This window comes from Hibiscus syriacus, unplaced genomic scaffold (assembly GCF_006381635.1).
Source record: "Hibiscus syriacus cultivar Baekdansim isolate YM2019G1 unplaced genomic scaffold, ASM638163v2 tig00001732_pilon, whole genome shotgun sequence".
Taxonomy (NCBI): Eukaryota; Viridiplantae; Streptophyta; class Magnoliopsida; order Malvales; family Malvaceae; genus Hibiscus; species Hibiscus syriacus.
In genome coordinates, this window is record NW_024061886.1 from 551,176 (window position 1) to 568,967 (window position 17,792).

The 17,792-nt window shown below is 32.9% G+C and overlaps 1 pseudogene; it reads left to right on the forward strand.

Annotated features, from left to right (window-relative positions):
• Window positions 1–1,090: 1,090 nt before the first annotated feature.
• Window positions 1,091–17,792, forward strand: part of LOC120133200 — a 33,320-nt pseudogene continuing 16,618 nt past the window's right edge.

Genomic DNA, 17,792 nt, shown 5'->3' on the forward strand with positions numbered 1-17,792 from the left:
GAGATATTTGGTTATATCTTATTAGATGTTCAGACAAGATAGCTCCCGAAGTGAAGCGGGAGATAAGAGGCTAGCCAAAAGTAGTAATTCACCTGCTCTGGCTAGGCATGGTGAAGGACAGACACCTTCTAGAATGCTTGTACAAGACCAATACGTCTTCTTCAGGACGTTGGACGCAATCTTGATGTGTTTCCAACCTCCTACCTCTTCAACTCAGAGGATAAATGTAGTTAAGGAGTTAAAAGGACTAGAAGCTCCTGAGTTTAAAGGCGAAGCCGAAGAAAGTCCTGTTGCTTTGGAACTTTGACTCAATGATGTAAAGATTATACTAGATGAACTCCACTGTTCTGATGTGGAGAAGTTAGACGAAGTAGCCTCCTTGCTCCGTGGGCAATCAGAATCTGGTAGACGAATGTCACCTTAAGGATGACCAGTGATCAGGTGACATGGTCTTTGTTTCTTGAAGAGTTTAAACACAAGTACATAGGAGATCAATTTATCAAACAAATGAAGAAAGAATTCCTAAACCTGAAGCATATTAACCGCACTGTGTATGAATATGAGTGCGAGTTCAACAAGTTAAGTCGTTTTACGGCAGAATTGGTGCCTACAGAGAAGGATGTGTGTGAATGGTTTATGGAGGGCTTGTGCCCAAGGCTAAAGGAGATGTTAATCGTGCTAAACTTGTCCTCGTTTTAAGAGGTAGTAAGTTATGCTAAAGTTCTAGAGAGAGCTCAAAATGAATGATTTGGGGGAGCAAAGAGCTCAATCGTCCAAAAGAACTGGAGCTTCATCAAGTTCTGCACCACCTAATAGAGACATATATTCTGTTTTTCGGTATCAAGATAGATCAGAGCCAGTGGCATCCTCTGCTAGAGGATCAGATCAGATGAGAGCTAGGTAGACTCAATCAGTAGGGTCTGGTGATGGAAGAGCATATCAGAGACACTGTCAGACTTGTGGAAGATATCATGGTGGGACATGTAGAGTTAAATCTGGAGCATGTTTTCGATGTGGGGAAATAGGACATTTCATGAGAGATTGTCTATTGGGGATAGGAGAGCCTGTACAGTCAGAGCGATCTGCTTAGATGTCTCAGAAAGGAAGAGGTAGAGGAAGAGGAAGAGGAAGAGGCAGAAGTCAGCCAGAATCCTCTACTCAACAAGAAGTTCACTCCACTGCTCGATTGTATAACCTTAAGACCAATGAAGATTGGGATGATCCAGAGATAATCGCATGTACTTTTCTATTGTATGATAAATGTGTTATTATGTTGATTGATACAGGGTATACATACTCATATATTAGTAGTTAATTTGTGAGAGAATTGGGAATGCAATTAGAAGCTACTAGTAATGATGTGATAGTGACAAATCCGTTAGGGCATAGTGCTCCAGTTAATAGAGTGTGGTGAGGGTGTCCCATACGGATTCAGGGAATTGAATTCCTTGCTAATCTGATGGAATTACCCTTTGACAAATTTGAAGTGATACTGGGAATGGACTGGTTATATCACTATAATGTGAATGTCGATTATAGACTGAAGAGGGTAACGTTAATCAGTTCAGAAGGATAGGAAATGATAGTGTTCAGTGAAAGATAAAATCCATTGGTAAATGTTATTTTGGTGATTTAAGCAAAGAAGCTATTGCTATAGGGATGTCAGAGTTCCATGGCTAATCTAATGGATATTAGAATCAAGGAGAAAGGTTTAGAAGAAATTCCTACAGTCAGAGAGTTCCCTGATGTTTTTTCAGTAGAATTACTGGGGTTACCACCGGATAGAGAAGTGGAATTCCATATTGAGATAATACCTGGAACTGCGCCCATTTCTATGGCACCATACAGAATGGATCCAAAAGAGTTGCAAGAGTTAAAGATACAGTTACAGGAGTTATTTGACAAAAGATTCATAAGACTGAATTTCTCAGCCTGGGAGCCCTAGTGTTGTTGTCAAAATAATAATGGATCAATGCTTCTTTGCATCGACTACAGGCAACTCAATAAAGTAACTATAACGAATAAGTACCTTCTCTTTAGAATTGACGATTTATTCGATCAGTTAAAAGAAGCTTCGGTTTTCTCTAAGATTGATCTGCGATCTGGATATCATCAGTTGAAGTTTCAAGAAAAATATATTCCAAAGACCGTAATTAGAACAATATATGGTCATTATGAGTTCATTGTGATGCCTTTTGGAGTTACGAATGCACCGGCTACCTTAATGGATCTAATGAATAGAATATTTCAACCTTATCTGGACCAATTCATAGTTGTTTTCATCGATGACATATTGGTGTATTCAAAAATGAATAAAGATCATAGTATACACTTGGGAATAGTTTTACAGACTCTACGGGACAAGAAGTTATATACTAAGCTATCCAAATGTGAGTTTTAGTTGAATGAAGTAACATTTCTTGGACATGTGATTTTCGTTGAAGAAATTCGAGTTGATCTTCATAAATAATAGCCATTCTCGAATGGGAGGTTCCCAAGAATGTATCTGAAGTCCGAAGTTTTCTGGGACTTGCCGATTATTATCGAAGGCTCGTTAAGAACTTTTCGATGATAGCTTTACCTTTAAATAAGCTAATGAGAAAAGGTGTGGCATTTTTTTGGAATTCTAAATGTCAAGAAAGTTTTGATATGTTGAAAAAATATTTTGACAGAAGCTCCAGTATTAGTTCAACCAGAGTCTAGCAAGAACTATGTGGTGTACAGTGGCGTATCCCATAAAGGTTTGGGATGTGTATTGATGCAAGAGGGTAAAGTGGTGGCTTATGCGTCGAGAAAATTAAAACCGCATGAAAAGAACTATTCAACCCATGATTTGGAATTGGTTGCAGTAGTGTTCGTTCTCAAGATTTGGCGTCACTAATTATATGGGGAACATTTCTATTTATATACTGATCATAAGGTTTTAAAATATCTGATGACTCAAAAAGAGTTAAATTTAAGACAAAGAATATGGGTGGAATTTCTAAAGGATTATGATGTAGTGATTGATTTTTATCCGGGAAAGGAAAATGTCGTAGCGGATGCCTTAAGCTGAAAAACGTTTGTAGCCTTACGAGGTTTTGATGCTAAGTTGTCATTGGATTGTGATGGTGCATTATGTGCGTAATTAACCCTTCAACCATCATGGCTAGATAGAGTCAATGAATTACAAACCAAAGATGAAAAGTGTTTGAAGAAGTTACAGCAAGTGAATAATGAAGAACTTTATGATTATGAGATTAAATCCGATGGGAACCTATACTACAAGGGAGACTAGTAATTCCAAATGATGATGAGTTAAAGAATAATCTAATAACGAAAGCTCACTGTAGTCCTTTGACAATGCACCCAGGTGGAAACAAGATGTGTATGGATATCAAGAGTCGATATTGGTGGCCTGGAATGAAAAGAAATATTACGGAATTTATATCTAAATGTTTGACTTGTTAGCAATTCAAAGTTGAACATCAAGTTCCATCGGGACTATTGCAACCAATGTCTATTCCTCAATGGAAATGGGAGAATGTGACGATGGATTTTGTGACGGGATTGCCATTGACCCCAAACAAAAAAAAATTCAATATGGGTAATTGTGGATAGATTGACTAAGTCAGCTCATTTCATTATGGTATAAATCGATTTCTTCATGGATAAGTATGTCGGATTGTACATCAGGGAAATTATCAGGTTGCATGGTGTATCGATTTTAATTGTTTCTGATCGAGAACCTAGATTTACATCGAGATTTTGGAAGTCTTTATATGGAACGTTGGGGACTCGATTAAACTTTAGCACATCATTTCATCCTCAGACCGATGGACAGTCCGAGTGGACTATCCAAATTTTGGAGGATATGTTGAGAGCTTGTGTAATAGAGTTCAAAGGATCATGGGAAAAATATCTGCCACTTGTCGAATTTGCCTACAATAATAGCTACTAATCAAGTATCAAAATGGGTCCTTATGAAGCTCTATATGGGAGAAAGTGTCGTACACCTTTGAACTGGTACGAGCTTAAGGATCCAGAAGTCCTTGGTCCTGAATTGATTCAGAAAGTGGAAGAGAAAGTTCATGTGATCCAGAATAATCTGAAAGTGGTCGCTGATAGACAGAAATCATATGTGGATCTGAAGAGGAAAGAAATTGAGTTTCAAGTCAGAGATAAAGTATTTTTAAGGTGTCTCCATAGAATAAAATATTAAGGTTTGGTCGGAAATGAAAACTTAGTCCTCGTTTTATTGGCCCTTGTGAGATCATTCAGAGAGTTGGACCAGTGGCATATCAATTAGCTTTGCCATCAGAAATGGAAAAGATTCATAATGTATTCCATATTTCAATGCTTCAAAGATATAGATCTGATTTCTCCCATATCGTAACACCAAAAGAGATCAAGGTTCAACCTGATTTGACTTATGAGGAAGAATCGGTTCAAATTTTTGCTCACGAGGTAAAACAACTAAAAAAATAAGACTATTCCATTGGTCAAAGTGTTGTGGAGGAATCACAAGATAAAGGAAGCCACGTGGGAGCGTGAAGAGGATATGAGAAATCACTACCCCCACCTCTTTATGCAATAAAAATTCGAGGATGAATTTTCTTAAGGGGGAGATTTGTAACATCCTCAATATTGGGTTAGTGACCAAATTATAAAATTTTAGAATTTATTAGCTAAAGTAGACAAATTGAATAGTGCAGGGACTTATAGTGTAAACTTGGTGTAGGATTAAATACAAAGGAAGGAAGAATTGAAGGGAAAAATAGTCATTTGATAGAAAGATAATTAAATTGAGAGGGATTATATATAAACGTGGGAATGAAGGAGGAAAGAAAAACTTTCTGGAGTTCTCTTTATCTTTTTCTTTCTTCCAGCCACGAATTCAAGCTTGCTAAGGTGAGTTTCCTTGTTAACTAATTATTCATTGAATTTAAGTTCGGTATATGATCCTTAGGTGATACTTACGTTTAAGGAAAGCTTAAGTTAACTTTAAATCAAAGAATAAAAGAGTTAGGAGAGATTAAAGATTAGAAGTTTTTAAATGAAATCTTGGAAAAGAGTTGATAAGTAAAATTGGAAACTAAAATTAACTTGTCAATAGTTGAATTAAGATATATAAAGTGATATAATTAAAATTTAAACATATAGAAAATTTGGTATGATTCTTGATTTCCATTTTGAAGATGAGATTTTGAAGAAAAAGAGGTATTAAATGCATAGGAATTTGTTTGGATATGTATATGTGAGTTAAGGGTATTAAAGGAGTTAAGATATGAAGGATTCAAGTTGATATGAAGTAATTTTTGGGCTTAAAAAGGAAAATATGGGTAATGGGTATCGGTACTGCTTCATCAGGTATGGATACTTTAAGAGTAAAATAGGGAACATATTCAAAGGGTGTTGATACTTGAGAAGGTAGTATTGATACCATAGCATAGGGGTATCGATACCAGGTTAAGAGTATCGATACAAGTAAACATCGAATCTAATTTTGGTACCGATACCTAGTATCGATACCTAGGAAGGGTATCAGTACCCTAGAGTAGGAGTATCGGTACTGTGCTTGTAGTACCGATACCCCTTAAGTTGGAGAAATTGATATTAGCATTTTAGTTAGTTTAAGTTAGTATGAATCATTTTAAGTATTTCAAATTCCGATATTCATTAGATTATATCCGTGTAGATACTGAGCACAAACAACTTCTGGAATAGCTACAGAGTCAGGATCGATCCAAAGAGATAGAATTATAAAAGTGAATTTGGGATTTAAGCAAGACTAAGGTGAGTGCATACTATAAGTTTAGTTCGATGGAAATAAGACTTGTGATAAGTCTATTTCCTATATTAGTTTTCATAATCTAATAATTGTGAACATGCATATGTTATGATCATCATAGACACATGCATGAGTTATAGATGTTTATATGATTTAATGTATGCTATTTGATTCATGTGAATATACTGGCAACACATGTTATATGATATGAAATTGATGATTACACACATATTTGTGATATGTGACAGAAAAGAGAAAACATGTGATCATAATAGAGTTAATATGAATATAGTGCCCATGTTATATGATATGAGAGCTATGGGTATAGTTGGCATGCCAAGCGTCGAGGGTTACCTATGTCCTTCAGGATATATGGACAGGTACCTATGTTCTTCGGAACATATGGATAGGTTATTCGGGACATAGATTTTATATGCCACTTAGTGGAATCTTATACGAGCTGTGGTGACAGCATATGTGTGCACAACCTCAAAGTACTCATATACCTCGAGTTCTCAATAATGTACATGGGCTTATAAAAGATGTAAAGAGTATGTACATGTTTGCATGTTAACATGTTATTATTGTTTATATTGTTTCATATATGGCATTGTGGATTTATGATAAGCATAATTGTGATTAGATAGTTGATTGCATGTTCATATTTATAGAAATTCCTTATTATATGTTTATGCCTCACTAAGACTATGACTTAGCGTGTAAGTGGTTTATACGTAGGTATGGGAAAGCCAGAGGATCAACCTTAGGATTTTCAGAGCAGCATATCTCTATTCAAAGATCATAGCAAAAGTAAATTCACAGTACGTATTTTGTTGGGTCAACAATGTTGGTATGTAGAAAAGTGGAATTTACATTTCCTCTGATCAATTTTGTAATGTTTTGAACTCAATTATGTAAATATAGCTTTTGTGTTAATAAAATTTTAAATTTCATATAGTTTTTATAAATGTACATGCTTTGAAAAGTCAATGTGACACCTCGAATTCGTATCCGGGTCGGATACGGGTTGGGGGTGTTACATTTGACACATGATGTTCTTGCAAACTGTTCCCTTTTTCCTTCTGAGTCTTTTCTGACCATAGTCGACTTTTGCATTCTTTACCTTTTGCATTGTAATATCCCAAAGTCAGGGTTAATGACAAAAATGGAATTTTTGAAACTTTGAAGTATGATTTCAAAAGATTGTAAAATATAGGGACTTATTTGTAAATATTTTTTAGGGATAGTTGATAATTATTAAATGAAGTAAAGGGTAAAATGGTCATTTGACAAGGAAGATTTTTATTTTCCCTTATAAGATAAGGAAACCACGTAGGAAAAGGGAAAAGGAAGTTCCAGAGTTCTCTTTATCTTTCTTCTTTCTCTCCATCGTGAACCAAGGTTGCAAAGGTAAGTCCTCTTGTTAGATAATTTCTTGTTGAATTCAAGGTTTGTTTATGATCATTAGATGATAATTAAGCTTAAAGAAAGCTTAAATCATCTTAAAAGCAAAGGATGGTGGAGTTAGGAGAGATTAAATATTAAGAGTTTTCAAATGAAATATTGGAATAGAGTTCATTACTCAAATTGGAAGATAAATTTGAATTGTCATCAACTTAATTAAGAGATATGAAGTGATAGAATTGAATTAAGAACATATTAAAAAATTGGTATGATTATTGATTTCCATATGGAGAAAGGAATTTTGAGATTTAAAGGGTGATAAAGGAGTAGAAATGAGTTTAAGTATGTATATGAGAGTTAAGAATATGGTAGAGGATGTAATATGAAGTGTTTAAGTAGAATTAGAGTGATGTTGATGCACAGGAAGTGCATCGATGCACCCATTAAAAATGGAAACATCGAATGCAATTAAAGCATCGATGCATAAGGAGTGCATCGATGCACCCCCTTAAAATGAAAACATTGAAGGTGATTGGTGTATCGATGCATGGGTAGTGCATCGATGCACATGTTAAAGAATGCATCGATGCACTGTAGAATGTATCGATGCACTTCAAGGGAAAATAGAATTATACCTTTATTTTGGTCTAAGAAATGATAGATTAGTATATATCAATTGGATACTGATATGTATCAATGTATGATTATATAGATATCGAGCACGAACAAGTTCCAGAACGATTATCAAGTTAAGATTTGATCGCAAGAGAAGAAATTATAAAAGTGGATTAGAACTTAGTGAGGCCAAGGTGAGTGCATATTTGATAGTATATGATGGTTGATGGAAAGGAGACTTGCGACAAGTCTATTTCCTATAGTAAAATGCATGAATTCATTAATATGAGCATATGTTTGATATGTTACATATGTGTTAATGATATGTGTGAATATATGTTTATATGATACAGGTTCAGTATCCATGGTATATGTATACATGATAATATGATATAAGTTAAATTATGTAATATGATACATAACTATAAGATAAGCGAATGAATATATAGATGATAGAGATTATGTATGAGATACATGAGAAGAGGTAGATATGAGTAGGTGGAAAAGAATGTAAACATATATTAAGTCATGTTATATGTGATAAATGAATGATATGAAAAGTGACATGAACTACATGAAAAGAAACTACATGATTATATGTAACTGTGAAAGAAGTTATGAGCTTATATGAATATGTGAGATGAATGTGTATATGTGATACAAGTTATGCAACATAAGCTACGTGATATGTGACAGTAAACTATAAGTTTATATGAATATGTGAAATGATATGATGCTAATGCCCATGTTATGTGACATGAGAGCTAGAGGTATAGTTGGCATGCCAAGAGTCGAGGGTCTACACGGTCCTTCGGGACATAGTGGTCCTTCGAAACATTTCATAGTAGTCATTCGACAAATTTCATAGCCCCTAGTGGGACCCCATACAAGCTGTAGTGACAATATAGTGCACAACCTCAATAGACTCACATATCTACAGTTCTCACATGTGTACATGGGCTAATAAAGAAATAACAACAAATATATTACATGTGACTTGTATGCTTTTGTGCTATGAATGGTATTATATGATTTATATGATGATATGTAGATTGTATGATTAAATGAGTCAAATGTTGGTTAAAATGCTAGGTATAAAAGGATATGTATTAAGTGATATAAACGATAATAATATTGATAATAAAATAAGGCTAATGATGGAAATGATGAGTGATGAGTATATATGTGTGTATATTTTCTTATATGTAATAATATACTGCATATGTGTTATAGGGATTTGTTACATGAATAAGGGTATGAGTGATAGTAGTAATTGTTCATGCATGATTATAAGCTATAGTTTATATTTTATGTTTATTTGCCTCACTAAGTCATAGACTTAGCGTGTGATTGTTTTACACATAGGTTACATAAGTGAGAAGAGTAAAGAGCAAAGTGGAGCAAGATAGGTCAGTTACTTTTTACTGAAGATCAGATCAGAAAAGATGTTTTAAATTAGATGTATTATGTACATTGAAAATAATTGGCATGTAATTAATTTTTTGAGTTGTATATGCTCTGATCGGTTTTTCAAAAACATTTAAGCTTTGAATAGTTCTGGAAATCTTTTGAATAAATTACATGTATAAAAATTTTAAATTACTCACTATTTTATACAAGTAAATGTTTTGAAAAGTCAATGTGACACCTCGGACTCGAATCCGGGTGGGGTACGGGTTAGGGTGTTATATTTAATGGTATCAGAGCTAAGTTTTAGCCGATTCTAGGCTTAAACTGAAGGTAAAAGAGTTTTAAAATGTGTACATGCCAACACAGAGTGAAAAATATCTGATATGATGGTGTAAGGGGTTGTTGTCTTGCTAATAGAATAAGATTAGTTTAATATAGTAGAAATCTAATCGTGATAATTTTAAAGTAAAGTGAAAGGCAATATTCCTGATTGTGATAGAAATTTATCTACCCTGGCCAGGCAGGATGAAGAGCGGACATATCAGAAAATGCCTCGTAAGATCAAAGATTGATTTCAAGAAGTTGAAATCATATTAGAATAATGATAGCAGGTTTTCACAGTTTTGAATCGGAAAAAAAATGAGGTGAAGTATTCTTATTATTTCATGGATAAGATAGAATATGGTGAACAAGTGTCACCATAAGAAAGTTAAAAGATCTAAAGATATGGTTAGAATTTATAGAAGAGTTCAAGAATAAGTGCATTAATGACAAGCATATAAGATATAGAAAGCCAGAGTTTATGACTTGAAACAAAGGAATAGTGTTGTGTATAAGTAAAAGTGTAGATATGATAAGAGGTTGCATTTTAGATGGAAAGAGTTGGAGTTGGTAATCATATTATGTGATGAAAGGTGTATTAGAGTTGAAAGATTTTAAGATATTGACAGGTTAAATTAACCAAATATAAAGTGGATCTGGATACAGTTGTATAGTTGGATCTTAGTAATGTGAGATAGTAAAGGAAGTGGGGATTTGTATATTTGAGTAAAGTTAAAGATTGATAAGAAGAGTTTAAGAATGGATACATCAATGATCATTTTATAAGACAAAAGAAGTCAGAATGTTGAGTTTGAACAGCGAAAATTACATGATATATGAGAATAGAGGTGAATTTGATAAGTTAAGCAAACTAATTTTGAAATAATTTCGATGGGAAAGGATGTATATGATTGGTTGATTAGGACATGTGCCCTAGATTGAACAGTTGTTATTGACTAGCTGTCAGAGAAAATGAGATAGATTTATAAGATTGGAAGAAAAGATAAAGTTGAGTTAATCAATTGTGATGTGGATCTGAATATAGTTGTGTATTTTGATCAGATAACTATGATGTAGATAAGGAGATAAGTATTTGTATGGAGATTTAAGGAAGGAAAATACAAGTATAAGAGATGGTAAAGAATGAGGTTTGTTTAAGTGAAATTGATTATCAAAGTTATGAAAAGGTGATAAAGATCGGTAATCAGAGATGAGTATAAGTGATAGGAAATAGTAGGTGAATGTGAAAGGAAAGATATGATTTATGTATAAGGAGATTTTTATTTTGAATTAATAAATGAATAATGGAATAAGGAAATGAAAAGGATTGAGTTTAAAGGATCAGATACGCTAAAGGTTATATGAAAGTGTAGATGATAAGTTTGATATAGAAGTAAGAGAAGTGTGTAACGAGATGTGAAAAGATTGCTTAATATTGTAAAGTGTATGTTTAATCATATTTAAAGAAGATTTAAGGTTGTGTTCTTGGTCAAATGATGATGGAAAAGAGTTTGGTTATTGTTATAAGGTAATTAGAGATGGATGTTACTATCTACGTGATGAGTGACATTATATGGAATTTTTAAAAGGCCAGAGGAAAATACAGAATCGAATGAGAGAAAATACATGAATAGATTGAGGTTACTAGTTATTGTGTATATGATAAGTGACAGTAAATAAATGTATAAAGGAAAAAAGAAGTTTAAGAATTAAAGGAATGAAAGGTTAAGTAAAGGAGGCAACATGAGAACATTAGAATGTATGTTCTTATTGGTATGTGCAATGAACATTTGAGGACGAATTTTCTTAAAAGGATGGGAGATTTGTAATATCTCAAAGTCAGGGTTAGTGACTAAAATGGAATTTTTGAAACTTTGAAGTATGATTTCAAAAGATTGTAAAATGTAGGGACTTATTTGTAAATATTTTTTAGGGATAGTTGGTAATTATTAAATGAAGTAAAGGGTAAAATGATCATTTGACAAGAAAGATTTTTATTTTCCCTTATAAGATAAGTAAACCACGTGGGAAGAGGGAAAAGGAAGTTCCAGAGTTCTCTTTATCTTTCTTCTTTCTCTCCATCGTGAACCAAGGTTGCAAAGGTAAGTCCTCTTGTCATATAATTTCTTGTTGAATTCAAGGTTTGTTTATGATCATTAGATGATAATTAAGCTTAAAGAAAGCTTAAATCATCTTAAAAGCAAATGATGGTGGAGTTAGGAGAGATTAAATATTAAGAGTTTTCAAATGAAATCTTGGAATAGAGTTCATTACTCAAATTGGAAGATAAATTTGACTTGTCATCAACTTAATTAAGAGATATGAAGTGATAGAATTGAATTAAGAACATATTGAAAAATTGGTATGATTATTGATTTCCATATGGAGAAAGGAATTTTGAGATTTAAATAGTGATAAAGGAGTATAAATGAGTTTAAGTATGTATATGAGAGTTAAGAATATGGTAGAGGATGTAATATGAAGTGTTTAAGTAGAATTGGAGTGATTTTCGGGTTTAAAAATGAATTATGGGCTATATGCATCGATGCACATTCAATGTGTATCGATGCATCAATGGTATTTCCAGAAATTGTTCAGTGTGTATCGATGCACAGGAAGTGCATCAATGCACTCATTAAAAGTGGAAACATTGAATGCAATTAGTACATCGATGCATAAGGAGTGTATCGATGCACCCCCTTAAAATGCAAGAGGGGAAATTATAAAAGTGGATTGGAACTTAGTGAGGCCAAGGTGAGTGCATATTCGATAGTACATGATGGTTGATGGAAAGGATACTTGCGACAAGTCTATTTCCTATAGTAAAATGCATGAATTCATTAATATGAGCATATGTTTAATATGTTACATATGTGTTAATGATATGTGTGAATATATGTTTATATGATACAGGTTCAGCGTCCATGGTATATGTATACATGATAATATGATATAAGTTAAATTGTGTAATATGATACATAACTACAAGATAAACGAATGAATGTATAGATGATAAAGATTATGTATGAGATACATGAGAAGAGGTAGATGTGAGTAGGTGGAAAACAATGTAAACATATATTAAGTCATGTTATATGTGATAAATGAATGATATGAAAAGTGACATGAACTACGTGAAAAGAAGCTACATGATTATATGTAACTGTGAAAGAAGTTATGAGCTTATATGAACATGTGAGATGAATGTGTGTATGTGATACAAGTTATGCAACATAAGCTACGTGATATGTGACAGTAAACTATAAGTTTATATGGATATGTGAAATGATATGATGCTAATGCCCATGTTATATGACATGAGAGCTAGAGGTATAGTTGGCATGCCAAGAGTCGAGGGTTTACGCGGTCATTCGGGATATAGTGGTCCTTCGGGACATTTAATAGTGGTTCTTCGGGACAAATTTCATAGCCCTTAGTGGGACCCCATACGAGCTGTGGTGCAGCATAGTGCACAACCTCAGTAGACTCACATATCTACAGTTCTCACATGTGTACATGGGCTAATAAAGAAATAACAACAAATGTATTACATGTGACTTGTATGCTTTTGTGCTATGAATTGTATTATATGATTTATATGATGATATGTGGATTCTATGATTAAATGAGTCAAATATTGGTTAAAATGCTAGGTATAAGAGGATATGTATTAAGTGATATAAACGATAATAATATTGATAATGAAATAAGGCTAATGATGGAAAAGATGAGTGATGAGTATATGTGTGTGTATATGTTCTTATATGTAAATGATATATTGCATATGTGATATAGGGATTTGTTACATGAATAAGGGTATGAGTGATAGTAGTAATTGCTCATGCATGATTATAAGCTATAGTTTATATTTTATGTTTATTTGCCTCACTAAGTCATAGACTTAACGTGTGATTGTTTCAAACGTAGGTTACAGAAGTGATAATAATAAAGAGCAAAGTGGAGAAAGACAGGTCAGTTACTTCTTACCGAATATCATATCAGAAAAGATGTTTTGAATTAGATGTATTTTGTACATTGAAAATAATTGGCATGTTATTAATGTTTTGAATTGTATATGCTCTGATCGGACTCGGATCCAAGTCGGGTACGGGTTGGAGGTGTTACATGCATTATAACCCCTTTGTCTATTAATGTCAACTATTCGGGTTTAAACGAACACTTTTGTAAATCAACACCTCTTTAAATGATGCATATGATAAAAGATGGAAATAAAACAAAAACGAAAGGAAATAAGTTAGTAAAATAGAAATAAAATTAATAATGAAAATAAAATAAAAATTTCTACCCCACATGCTTTTATTCCTACCCAGACATGATCCCTATCCCACATTTCTTTAACAAATTCTAACCGCATATATTTCTAATTCACATTCTTTGAACATAAAATAAAGCAGTAAATAAATCAAGACATCATAGGCTTTGAAATGGAGTTTAGGGGTGGGCTCTAATTCCTTGCAGCATCACAGTTTGGTTCTAGAAAAGGTACATGAGTTCTCCTTGTTGGTACCCCTTTGGGTCTGCAAGACCCTCAGTCCTAAGCCCATTACAAGATCATGTGGACCAATTTAAACTCGAGAGGATACATTCCCTTATGTTTGTACGGGGAATGCATTCACACGAAAACATAAGGTATATGAATCTTGAAGGTTACTTACTAGGCCTATACGGAGAAAAAATTAACATGAAGGCGTCGCTTTCACCTTCACTTAAAGAAAGGTTTGGAGCTCGGGAATAGAGCATAAGATTGAATTTTGAAAAAAAATGAAATCATTGAAAAAACATCAGTCAACTATTTATTCGAAAAATAATAATCATAGGTAAATAGCAAGGGTCGAAAGGATAAATTATAATTTATACTTATAATTTTCACTTAAGAAAACAACCAGAAATCAATTTTGGCTTGACTCACTTACTTGTCCCTACTGGAGTCGCCAAGCTGTTGTAACCGTCCTTCGGGTTGTCCCGACATCAGATTCCGACTTGATTTGATGTGTTGGAGCCGCCACCGATCATTTTAATTTGGTCGATCGAATACCATAACTTACCATTATCTGATCTACGTTCTACCATAAATTTGTCAGACTCGGGAATTCATTACAATCAAAGAAGGATTAGCACCCTTGTACTACCCTTCCGGTACCAATTCAATTTCTCGGTTGTCTTAATTGCAAATATTAAAAGTTAAATTAAAAAAGTTCGACCGAATTACTTACCCTTGACGAATTTTAAAAATTCCCTTGGTTTAACGGTGATATTTCGACTCTCTCCTTGGCGATCGTTCGCTTCCCCGGTGAGGCACAGCAAAAACTTCCTCTTCACTCTTGAATTTTTAGATTTACAGTGTAACACCCATTCCCCGTATACGTCCCTATACACGAGTCACATATGTCACGTGACTTTTAAAACATTTTAGTACTTGAAAATCATTAAAATTTTATTTCTTTAAATAAACAGTTTAATAATATAGTTTATAAAACGTTCTTCAAATAAATATATATAGATAATAATGTTTAAAATCCATCAAACAGTAGTTTAAGTTCGAATATAATATAATATAATACTATAACTAAGTACCAAGAATCTTATCAGAGCATCACAACATATTTAAGTACATGCCGACTAGTAATATCAAAATAAACATCTAGAGTTGTCATACTGTTACTGATGAGGCAAACCTTGACAGATGATATCAGTTGCACCCCTCACTCCGATCATACGCTATTACCTACGCGTAAAAAGCATCACACGCTAAGTATACACTTAGTGAGGCATAATAAAGTAAGTAAAGCATTTAGAAACATATGTATTTCAATAAAGATCAAATACGATTTGAAATAGTATAATATATTAAAACTCAAAACTGACTTGATAAGCCAAGATTCTTTCAAATAACCTGCGAAACAATATTTAGTATGCCCAGCATACTTACCAATCAGTATTTTCCAAAATAACCATTTATTTCCCAATGTATGCCAAATGAGAATGCAATGTACATAAGTTGCACATAAGTGCTAAACAAAAACATAGGTACTGTGGTGACAACAACACTATACTAATGTAACGAAATGGTAATTCACAAACTCATTATGAATACCATGGGTACACACATAGTGCCGAAATGGTAATTCACAAACTCATTATGAATACCATGGATGCACACATAGTGTCGAAAGTACACAAAGTACTGATACAAAAATGCAACATATGCATTAAACAAAATCGATCGATAACCATCATACACAAAGTATGTCGAAATGCACCTACGATTCTCAATGCTCATATAATAGGCCTTTAAATCAAATTCACATATTAAACATTCATTATGAAACATCGATAATTGTTAAAATCATCCATATATTTTAGAGTAGTTCATACTCTAAAATTATTTATAAAATCATTTTCATAAACTTTATGAAAATATTTCAAAATACGGTAAAACATGCTTTTACAAAAACCATTATTTTTGAATTCTTTTAAAATTCATCCTAACTTTTCCTTTTTATTCATAATGCTCTCTTGTCATAAATTCTTCAATTCAAGTCCAAAAAAGCCCAATAAATTTCCATCATTAAACTTGCAGCTCAATATCTCAACAATACGATAATTACCACTTAAGCCATTTTCTCATTATTCACCATTTTATACTTAAACTTTGCCAACTTTCCAAAATGGCTTAATTTCACATTCTAACTTCAATTTCAGCCCTCAAACAGTAATTTTCAGTAGTGTAAATCATTATTGAGTAATTACATAATCAACCCATAACTTTTCAAAATTACCAAATAGGTCCCCCAACTTTACAAAATTACAGATTAAGCCAAAAAAATTCTAAAGCTTGTAGAACCTTTATAATATCATTTCTAAGCCACATGAAATTTTTCACAATTTTCCCTATCATTTTCCTCAAGGTCTAATGGTTTATGTACCCAATACTAGGGTTTTCATGATTTTACTCGTTTTTTATTCGATTCAAGCATGAATTCAACCTTATACAATCTCTACAATCAAAACCCTAATCAAATTTCATCATAACATAAACTTCCTCCAAGATTAGGTTAGGCCAAAATTACCCAAAGTTTATTCATACATCTATAGTTGATTTTAATCATAAAACATGCTTGGAATTGATTCTACAACCTCAAAAACATCAAAATCTTTCATCAATTTCATAAACCTTAGCGTGAAAATAAACCCTAAAATTTAGGATCTTTGAACACAAGCAAGATTAGTATGCAATATCGGTACCAAATTATAGCATTTTTCGCGTAGAACAATTTTCTATTTCACAGCATAATCCAAAATCCAAAGGAAATTGCTCGAAAATGAAAAAAAAAAATTTATATTGCCTTGGTCATGGGGAGCACGAAATTGGAGCTGAAAAATGGCCTAAGTTTCATGAAATTTCATGTAATTTCATGTTAATTTAACCTTTATTTAAGCTTAAATGAATAAAATATTCATTTAATGGCAAATGTCCATTTTTTCATTAATGAAACTTGATAATTATCTTAATACGAAGCCTCATAACTTTATCATATTTCCAAATTCAAATATGAACAAATTATTTTACCTTTTTTCCAATTTTACCAAGCAACTTTCCAAATATTACAATCTTGTCACTTTAATCCAATGATCCAAATTTCACATGGAAATAAATCTTCAAATCCAATGATCCATATTATTTCCATCATTTTAACATCTGGAAATAATATTTTTAAGCCTAATTTATCATCCTCCAATTTTTCCCAAATTTCTATTCGGTCTGATTTACCGATTTCTTACCGGACTTTAACTCTTTCTAGTTTTAAACATAAATTTCGGATCAAGAATCTGATTTTAATAAAACCCCACTCTCAAGAGTAAACTATCTATTTATGGAATAAAAATTATTTTTGGGAAATTACCACTTAGGTACTTGAACTTTTCTCATATTTATACTTTGGCTACTAAACTTTTAAAACTTACATTTTAGTCACTAACCAAAATTTGGGGTATTACAACTCTTCCCCTTACGAAAAATTTGTCCTCAAATTTTAGTGCGTACCTAATGTGAAGAGAAGCAGATATTGTCTTTTCATGTTCTCTTCCCTTTCTCAGGTAGCTTTCTCGACTATATGATTCCTCTAAAGAACTTTGACTAAAGGAATCGTCTTCTTTCATAATTCTTAGAATCCTCTTGCTAGGATCTCAATTGGTTCCTCTTCATAAGTTAAATATGGTTGAATCTCTATTTCCTTTGTTGTGATAATGT